Source organism: Populus euphratica, unplaced genomic scaffold (assembly GCF_000495115.2).
Source record: "Populus euphratica unplaced genomic scaffold, PopEup_1.0 scaffold804.1, whole genome shotgun sequence".
NCBI classification, from domain to species: domain Eukaryota; kingdom Viridiplantae; phylum Streptophyta; class Magnoliopsida; order Malpighiales; family Salicaceae; genus Populus; species Populus euphratica.
The window spans coordinates 109,637-119,750 of NW_011500593.1; the positions used below are offsets into that span (position 1 = coordinate 109,637).

The 10,114-nt window shown below is 34.1% G+C and overlaps 1 long non-coding RNA gene across 1 annotated transcript; it reads left to right on the forward strand.

The window, feature by feature from the left end:
* Positions 1 to 1,577: 1,577 nt before the first annotated feature.
* On the forward strand, positions 1,578 to 1,879 carry LOC105115549 (uncharacterized). Its single transcript, XR_840362.1, has 2 exons — positions 1,578 to 1,676; positions 1,780 to 1,879. It is a non-coding gene; the product is annotated as an uncharacterized LOC105115549 (long non-coding RNA).
* Positions 1,880 to 10,114: the final 8,235 nt, after the last annotated feature.

The window sequence follows — 10,114 nt, forward strand, 5'->3', positions numbered from 1 at the left end:
AGGGGCTTTCCTGTTCGCTGGCTTATCTTCTATAGCACCTTGCGGCCGCTGCATTATTATCGACCAATAGCTGTTTTCTGGGAGCTACAAGTTCTGCTAAATAGAAAAACAAGTCATTAATGATAAATATAGATGAAAATAAAAAATAAAAACTGAGAAACACATATACATCAAGATGATGTGTGACCTCACAACACGGGCTTCTAACTTAATTCAGTTCAATATTTTGTTTATCTATATTATTTAATCAAATGATATTGGATGAATAAAATAAATAAAAAATAATATTATGTAAGGTTACAAATATTATTTAAAAATAAATCTTTTTTTTTATCTATATAAAACATAAAACCAACAAATTATATATGAATTAGAATAATTTTTTCAAAAATTATATGCATATAAAATAAATAAAATAATAATTGTTATTTAAAAAAGGCTAAAACAAAATAAAATTAAGTAAATGCATTAATTTAAATATAAATTAAAAAATTAATTTGAAAAATACATATAAAAAAATGCATCAATTAAAAAAAATAAAAGAAATAGCTAGACATCGTTGAGATGGTAAGTCAAGAGCTTTTAAGCCCAGCAAGTCAAGTCAGTGTGAGACTTTTTTTAAGATCGTAAATAAATTTATCAAGAGTTAAAAATAAATTGAAAAATAGATTTACATTTGTAAAAAATTTTGAGTTTATCGATTCTGTGATAGATTGCGTAAAAGCCCCTCTTAAGGGTGGTATTTCTTCTCTCGTTTGTGTATCATATGATTACATGAGAAATTGGCAGCGCTGCAATGTTGGATCAAAAAATTTTATTTTGTTTTTGTATACCTTATTGGGATAGCATGTTTTGGGTTTTAGTAGTAATTGGAGTTGGAATGTGAAAGTTATTTATATAGATACAAGAGTTTTGTTTTAGTATGATAGACTAGGGTATAGAGTGGTTAAAAACTTTGATGAGAACTTTGACTTCATTCGTAGACATAAAACCCAGATTTTGAATTTTAAGATAGCAGTAATTAACTACTTTGTATTGGAATAATTTTGAAGTCTCCATCCAAATAATCCTTTTAGTTATTGTAAGTGCATGTATGCAACGTCCTAATGATATTGTAGTTATCCCTTGAGTAATGATGTAGTTATCCCTTGAGTCTCTAGAATAAACCTTAAAATGAATATATGTATTGGGAGAATGGTAATTCTCTTATGCGAATAATATGATATGAAAAAGAGTTTTGTTCCACCGTGCTTCCCTCCATCTTCTCTCCCAGTTTTTTTCTAAACACTTTGGAGGCTAAATGGTGTCTTCTCAAAAAAGTTCTTAAATCAGTCTAGAGGATGGTTGTGACCTATCTGTGCTTCTCAATATCAAGAGAGATCTTAAGCAGGCAGGTTATATATATATATATATTGCATGTTCTTTATTTTCATAAATCAAAAGAAATCAACTAGTTGGGATTGGGGCTTGGTTTGTTGTTGTATGCTTTTGATTTTGTTAGAATGGTTTGGTTTACTGATGTGGATGACTTCATGAAATATTTCAGAACAATTCTAAGTTCTTATTTCCTATTGTTGGCAGCAGGCTTTGTCATGGGAAAGAAGAGTCTTGGCAAGAGAAAAGTTTCTGACATATCTGAAGATAACATCTGGGAGATAACTACGAAATTTGAGAGTGTAAGCCTGCCTTCAAAAGATGATGCTTTTGTGCGTTCCCTCCATTGATTATCTGTGGCAGAAGCTGTAATTAAGTCTTCTTCCAATGCCCTTTGTCATGTAGGAGATGGATGCATGGATAAGTCTCTCTTCCTCATTCTACACTCTAATCTGAGTGAACGTGTATGAACTAAATTGCTGATGAATGCAAATAACGTTGTTTCTTTTTCGGGCATAAATTGTCAATAATTGCAAATTAACCTGTAAAGAGATGAGAACAGGATTAGTTTATGTTTAGGGCTTTTGGTTGACTTAACAGAAATCCTATTAAGTTCAAAATTTTCATCTTTCTTGCGGTCAGCCCTGTTGGAAACTGGACACTGGCTAGGTGTTGTTGTCTCTCAAAATTTTAAACCAGATGTTTCAGTTTTTTTTAGGGACATAGAGAATCCATTGCTTAAGGTTTTACCAGCATCTTAAGTTATTGAACACATTAACCTTTTTTACGATAAAAGAATATTGGACCCTTGGCATTTATTTCTCTTGAGAATTCTGTTTTTAATTGCAGCTGCACAAGCTAGTAAAGAGCTGCTGATCTCAGATCCTTCATTTTTCTTGCAGTTAGCCTCGTTGGAAGAGAGGCATTGGCAAGTTACTACTTATTTTTTTGTGCAGAAGCGCTGTCCTGCAATACTTAAACCAGATTTCTCATATCTTTGTTTGGGCCAATTCTAATTTTTATGCAGCGGTTATTGTTTAAAAAGCATAGCAAATCCATCTTTTAGGAATGGACTTGTGTCATAAATTGTTGAAAATATGGCCTTTTTTATGAATAAAAGGGTATTGATCAAGTAACCTTTGTTATGTATCTTTCGCGAGAATCTGGTTTAATTGCAGCTGCACAAGCCAGTAACAGCTGAAGGTTCTGGAGTAGAATTGACGACGAAGCGCGGAGAGCATCATGTGAATTTTTCTGCTAGCTCAGTTTTACTTCTAATGCTAAACTAACTGTTGTGTCAGTAGATTGCCTATAGCATGCATGCATCTGCAAAATTAGCTATTTATAATTTATAATTCATAATTCATCGATACTATTGTATTCATAGGGAGATACGGGATCCCTTGTGGGGCAACCGATCTACCATTTGTAACTTATCATTTATGATGGCGGGTATTCAGAGTCCATGAGCGTTCTAGAGAAGTTAATCAAATGACCAATTGGATCTGCTCTCTTGATACCATCAAGCCTTAGTAATCTTTCTCAAATGAGCACAGACCATTGGGTTCTGCTGTTTTGACCAATAGTTAGCACTGTAAACTTTTCAACCACAACTTAAATTCATAATTTGACGAGAAACTGCATCGATAGCTCACGAGGACATGGGCAGATCTAAGCTATCCAATGTGGTGTCCACATGCGATGGATTCGCTTATACGAATTTCAAACTCTGTCATCTAGTACTAGAAGTAACAGTTGAATGTCTTGGCTTGATTTCTACTACCCTAGGTGGACTAATTGGTAATTTCCACTTCTACTATGCTCTTGCTTCTACTTTGATCAGTATAGCAAAGCAGTACGACCTCTATGGATTACGGAGTGATCCAATCTGCAATTGATCCAGTTGGACCAATGGAGATGGAAAGAAAGAAAGAAAAAACTAAAAACAAAAGGCAAAGTACAACATGAAAAACAACAACATAGCATGTCAAACTGCCCTTTGTCTTCTTGCTTACACATTTACGAGATCTTATGTATCTCTTGCCGTGCTATTGAAGCAAACATACACTTTCTCAAACTGCCCTTTGTCTTCTTCTGGTCTTCCCTTTCCTGCAACGCTGGCACCAAAAAGGGCTGCAACACCAATTTAGAGACTTCCTGGCTTCTTTAAAGAAGTCCTTCATAGTGCTCAGAAATGAGACATATAAAGGGAACTGCATTAGTGCAAATACTGTCACTGGAAGGAAAGCAGCAATCGAAATCAGACCCGTGGTTAGTTCCTTCTTATAACGAATGATTGGAAAAAGGGTGCAAGCGAAAGAAAGCATGGTTGTCATAGCGGTGAGGAAGAGTAAAGCGAAGCCAAGGCTCAGTTTCCGTGGAATACTTTGATGGAATTTCTCATATTCAAAAGGAGTGGTGAGTATAGAAAGGAACATCACAGCTGAGGTGAGGGAGCTTACTATGGCGATAAGGTCCAAGGCAGTGAAAGCCAAGAAGAAACGGTTGTGATGGAAGATAGCAGAGCCTGGAACGTCAGAACCTCCAGGTATAGTGTAAGCGGCAGTATAGATAACCGTGGTCACAAGAATGGCTACTGTTGAGCATGACTGAGAGGTTTTCTGGCTCCAATCTTGCGCCAACTTGAGTTGTTTTTTGTGCTCCATTTGGAAGAGCTCATGTGCTGTCAATTTATTCTCGTTGTCACCTTGCAATGCTTGAGAAGGTGGAACCACCCTCAGCACCCGCTTCTTGGACAGAGAAGGTGGAAGCACCTTCAGCACCCGCTGCACGGACAGAGAAACATGAAAACAAATCCATTAGTGCTGGTAAAGTCATTAATTATAGGAAAATAGGTTTCCCTATCATGGTCCTTAGTTATAGGATTACATTTTCCTTGGAACACTTGCTATACAAATTACTTATAGCTTAGGTATAAAAAGCTGCATTTCACTGATTTTGAAGTAATTTGGAATATGGGAAAATTAAAAACGTTCTTTAATTTCCTTGTAATTAACAAGCAAATATTACTTATAGCTAGGAATAAAGAACTGTATTTCATAAAAATATGCAATGGGATTGCAGTTGTACAATAGTAGCTAGCTCACCTTGAACCATTTTATTTCTTCTTGTAGCTCGAGTGCAGGGCCGGGCTTGGTTCCTCCGTGATAGTGCTTCATGTGTGCAACTTGGTGCAACAATGTGTAGCCATTATGGTCGATTGTCGAGCTCATCCTGGTCACTAGTCTGTTATTGTTCTTGACAACACGGAAAACCCCCCGCTGTCGATGCATCACAGCCAAATGCAATATGTTCTGCCCCATTTGATTAACAAGCTCAATACTCTGAGGAAATTTATCTAGTATTTCTTGAGCAATCTCTACTATTCCATTACTAGTTGCTACAAACAACGGGTGTGAAGGAGTCTCGTGTCTTCTATTTTCTTCGGTCGATGGTTGAACATTTTCATCATTTTCTACTTCTCCTTCTCTTCCTCCCCCACCTTGTCGGTCACTTTGTGCTCCTCTTGCTCTTTGATCAAGGGTATTGATATTAACCAGTGTGGGCTCCGCATTGATAGATTGCAACCAGTAGCTCTGGCTCTTTTTTATAAGCTCCTCGGCAAGCTTCAATGCAGATTCATGCTTGTGCTTTTCTTTCCGGATTCTTTCCACCACTGGCCAGCCTATCATGTTTCCTCATATGTGAGATATACAAAGAGAGAGAGCTTGCTATAATGAATTTTATGCAAATATGGACGGAGGAGTATACAGAAAGTACTATACAAATGTTGAATTTTGGTGAGATGTGTACAAATTTCAACTCCTACATCAATTTTCGTAGATTTCTTTTTTCGACAAATTTGTATCATGCACTCAAGCAATAAATAGTGCAAAGGCAATAAGGGATTTGAATTATCCATAACAACAACTGTATTTAAATGCAGTAACTTTAATAATTCGAAATATAGATTGGATAAAAACACCTGCACTAAAAGTCTTTCATAATTAGAAGCTCGTTTACTTGGTATTGGGAAAGCTCCAGAGGTAAACTTTAATCCTTTATAACTAGCTAATATAGAATTTCAGGCTTCGGAAAGAATTGGATATGGTACTGCTTCACGTAGAGATCTTGTGGTATCATGTAAGTCATTGGTTTGGGGGGCAAAAATACCAAAATTTACCATGCTCTTACAATTGTAAAAGGTAAGGAGACCTATGTTGAAAGCTGGTGTCCTGATATAGATGTTTTGATCCGCGTCTACATTTATAGCTGGTGTATTGATGCTGATATTTTAATCCAGGAATATAATAATTATATATAAAATAATTCAACATAAATTATAAAATATAATTTTTAATTAATTTAATATTAAAAAATAAAATTAAAAAAATAACTTAAATTAACATACTAAACCCACGTATAAGACTCTCACATAAAGTAAACAAAAACATATCATAAAACATAATTTTTAATTAATTTAATATTAAAAGATAAAATTAAAAAAATACAAAAATCACTTAGAGTTAATTAAGGTTAACCCGTCAAACTCATGATTCAGGTCATGACATTAGAATAACATCATAAAAAAAATTAAAAAATAATTTGAGTCAATTCAAGTTAACCTACTAAATCTACAATTCGAGTTATATGACTGAAATAACTCTATAAAAAACAAATTAAAATAAATTATGAAGCTCAATTCTCAATTAATACATTGTTGAATAATGAATCTACTTTGAGAATAATCTCCTAATCTATTAAGAAAATAAAATGACTTAAATCTACTTAGGTTAACATATAAAATTCATAATTTGAGTTATAAAACTAAGATAATTTTATAAAAAATAAATTAGAACAAATCATGAAGTTTAATTCCTAAAAAATCAACGTTAAAGCATCAATTTAAAAAAAAAAAATTGAGTATATTAGATTAAACCGTCAAATCCACTACATAGGTTACGAGACTGAGATAATTATATAAAACATAAATATTAATAAATCATAAAGTTGAATCATTAACAAACCAAATATTAAAAGATGAAATATATATATATATTAAAACAAATAAAAGCAAAAAAAAAAATTGTGTCTTGTGAGGTGATGACCATTCACCATTTTTTTTAATTTTTTTATAATATAAATTGAGATATCTACCTTTCTTTAATGTTTTGAACGGATTAAGATTTAAGAATTAATGACATTTAAAATTATAATTTAATATTTTTTTCCACCACGTCGACAATTAATCCGGCTTTGAGAATATAAGCCAGCCCGGCGGCCTACCTCCCAATCCCAAGCATAAGGCCGGAAACAATTCTTGCTTGACAGCAGGAAGTTTCGTCCTTCCACGAAATACTTGTGGAATTTACTGAGGATGATTTTGTTGCATGAGCAGTATCGTTATTGTTTCTACTGCTCTGTGTACCAATGCTTTGAACCCTGGTTGCTTGAGTTTAAAACCACAAGATCCCCAGGGAGCATCAGTCAGCTCAATGGTATTATCAATATAATAGTGGAATTACTTCTATGATTTAGGCTGTCAAGATGGCAAAATAGTTTCAATCTTCAGTACCTCTTTTACTCCGGCTCTGGTCGCAGCCATCTCCCTTTGGGGCGGAAAGCCCTGCCAAAAACTCACGACTTAAGTCAAATCAAACCTTCTGGGATTTAAAGTAGCGTAAGCAATACAATTTGACATGCTATCCTCAAAAAATTAAAAAAAATTAAAAACTGGAAAATCAGTGTTTAATCAATCGGTTAAACAGCTTGCCTTGAGAGCCGATGTTCGAGCTGGGGTTAGCTTATTAATAATGCCGATCAAAGAAATAAATGGAAAGGAAAAGAAAATATTGCATTAGACATACAACAGTATAACAATTTCCTAATGGAAATTGTGGGAATTGCATATCCACTCTTGAAAGCACTAGGCATATCAGCGAGGAGATGAAGACAGGTCATGCCCTGATCATCGGTCATGTCGCCAAGTGATGGATCCAGTTTCAGCAACGTCAGAGCAGTTTCTGCATTGAAAGTATAGTGTCATTTGAATGTGTGTAGCATGCGTGTCTGTAGATGTCTTAAGAGTTTCATTTGAGAGAGATAAAGATTAAGAACAAAACCAAAGTGTTGTCCTTGGATGGCAGCATGAAGAATCGGCGTCAAATCCCCTCTCTTGCGGTGATCTTCTAATAGCTTGCCGTAGGAGATTTGCCCCGGCAGTCTAGCTAAATACTCCACCATTTCTTTGTTACCACATGAAGCAGCTCTATACAACGTGGTCTCGCCAAGCATATTTCTAGCCTGAAGTTGCTCTGAAGGATGAAATTCACCCTGTTCTCTAGGGATAGTCTGGAGTAAGAGCTTTACTGCTTCCATATTTCCAGCAACAACTGCTTCATGAAGAACTGTGTTTCCATACGTATTCTTTTTAGTCAAGGGATTCCCGAGAGTTGGGTTTCTGTTAACAATACCGAGTAGACCTTGAAGCGGCTCGCGCCTTTCGCTATACACTGCCAGGTGAAATGAAGTATCTTTTGAAACCGTCACTGGAAGCATCACGTAAACATAATTTTGTCCATGGTAAGCAAGAATCATCCGATTCCAGTCTCCTTCCAAGGCTGCTAGGTAGGCCTCGTTTACTACACTTGAATATGTACCCATCAAGCCTTCTCTTCTTTGTCAATCTTTGAGTTCTCTGCAATTATAAGATGCATTTCCTTCATGACTTGTCTGCATTAAAAAAAAGAATACTATCTGCAAATTCTCAGTCATTGCTTACTATTTTCAAAGTGTTTTGCAAAATCTATTTCAATTTTTACTTGTCAGTGTCATTTAGAAGATAAGGAAAAGACTCGTCCACAAGGAAAGAAGGGGCGACAGATTTTATGCTCCTATTGCTGGATCAGACTTCGTTTAATCAAAAGATGTGATATTCAATTGACGTGGAAATTGTTGCGGATTCGCTTATAGTCCATGTAGAAAACACTACCTCATAAAGAAGCCTCCGAAGAAGCTCGGAAATATCAGATGCAACTTTTTTGCGGTCGAGAAGTCCACAGCCCACAGCCACCGGAAACTTCTTTTCAACTTCTAAGTACTCAATTTTTCAAAATGAACTAGACTAGGATGGGTCTTTTTCAAGGATACCGGTACAAGTAAACCATGCAAAATTTATTTACCGGGATGATAATAATAAAAGTTGTTTTTCAAAATATTTTTTATTTTTTAAAATTTATTTTTAATTTCAGCTCATCAAAATAATTTAAAAATAAAAATAATTTAAAATAAAAAATAAAATTTTAGAACTTTAAAAAATTTCAAGTGGACCACACGCGCCCTTATTTCAGGAGTTGCACTCTATCGTCATTTTACTTAAAAAATAATTATTCATGTTCCCTGGATTGCTTTCTTTTTGTCAGAAGAATTTTTACATGTATGAAAAATTATACTATTTCTTAGAACTCATAAATTATTTTAATAATAGATCTTATATTTTATGAGAGATTGGACACCAACTCCTCGCATACATAATAATCTTTGAGTTTTTTCTTTCCTAGTTTAATTACCAAATTTTATTTTTGACAAGCTAGTATACTTTAGTTATATTTTTAAATAAGATGAACAATTCCAAACCTAAAAAGAGATTTAATCACATCAAATGACCTTTCTAATAAAAACGGATCATAACTCTTTGATATGACCTTTGGAAATTTTTCTAGCAGGTTCTTGTAAGTCAAGTTCTATAGCATGATAGCTTGTTGTACCCAATGGAGGCTGGAAAAGTGTTTAACTTAGGCTCGGGAAAAATTGTTTTTGTTAATCTATTATTTTTATTATTAGATTTTTAGCCTTAATTTGGAATTTTATTTTTATTTCTCATCTCTAATTAGGAATTCTAATTTTCTTAATGCAGAGTTTAGGGGTAGTTTCACACCCAACATCTATTTGCCCCTAACCTGTACAATATTCTTAATTATTAAAAAAATACAATATTTAAATTAAATAAACCGTGATTCTTGATTAAAAATAGCTAGAAAAAACTATTTACTTGAGTAAATTACGATATAGTCTTTGTGTTTTTATGATTCTATAAGTTAGTTCTTTCAAGTAAAAAAAATATAAAAATCCCTTTTAATATTCACAATACTCTTAATGTTTAAACTCATTCTCCTCCATATTATAAGAATTTTGGATTAAAAAAAGCTTTATATAATATTCTTAAATTTGTAGATGATTATGCTACTGCCATACTATCTTAAGGGGAGTTAATTGACTATTGTAATTTGCTATATGTTTTAAATAGGATTTTGGATCTCAAATTTGATATATTTCGGTACCGTACTTTTTTTATAATTTAATTAGATTTTATCATGAAACAACATATATTGGTCAAAAAGCTTCTAGTCCAGCTAACCCCAAGTCAACCGAAAAATTCAAGCCGACCACAGTGAATACATGGTTAGGTAATTTGGGCTGTAGACCCAAAGACTTTGGAGTTGACTTCACGATGGTTAGGTAATAGTGATGACTCGCGCATCGCAGAGTATCAATCACAAGTTATGTGACAGGCAACACGTGGCTCAATAAAACTCGTTTAAGCTCATCACTCAAGCTACTTATGTACCTTCCATGGAAGGGCTGGTTAAGCTCCACTGTATCGCTAGTTTTTTTTCATGGAATTCATGCAAAGAGTATATAAAAAGTATATATTTTTAACTTAAGTGTGGTTTGTGTTTTA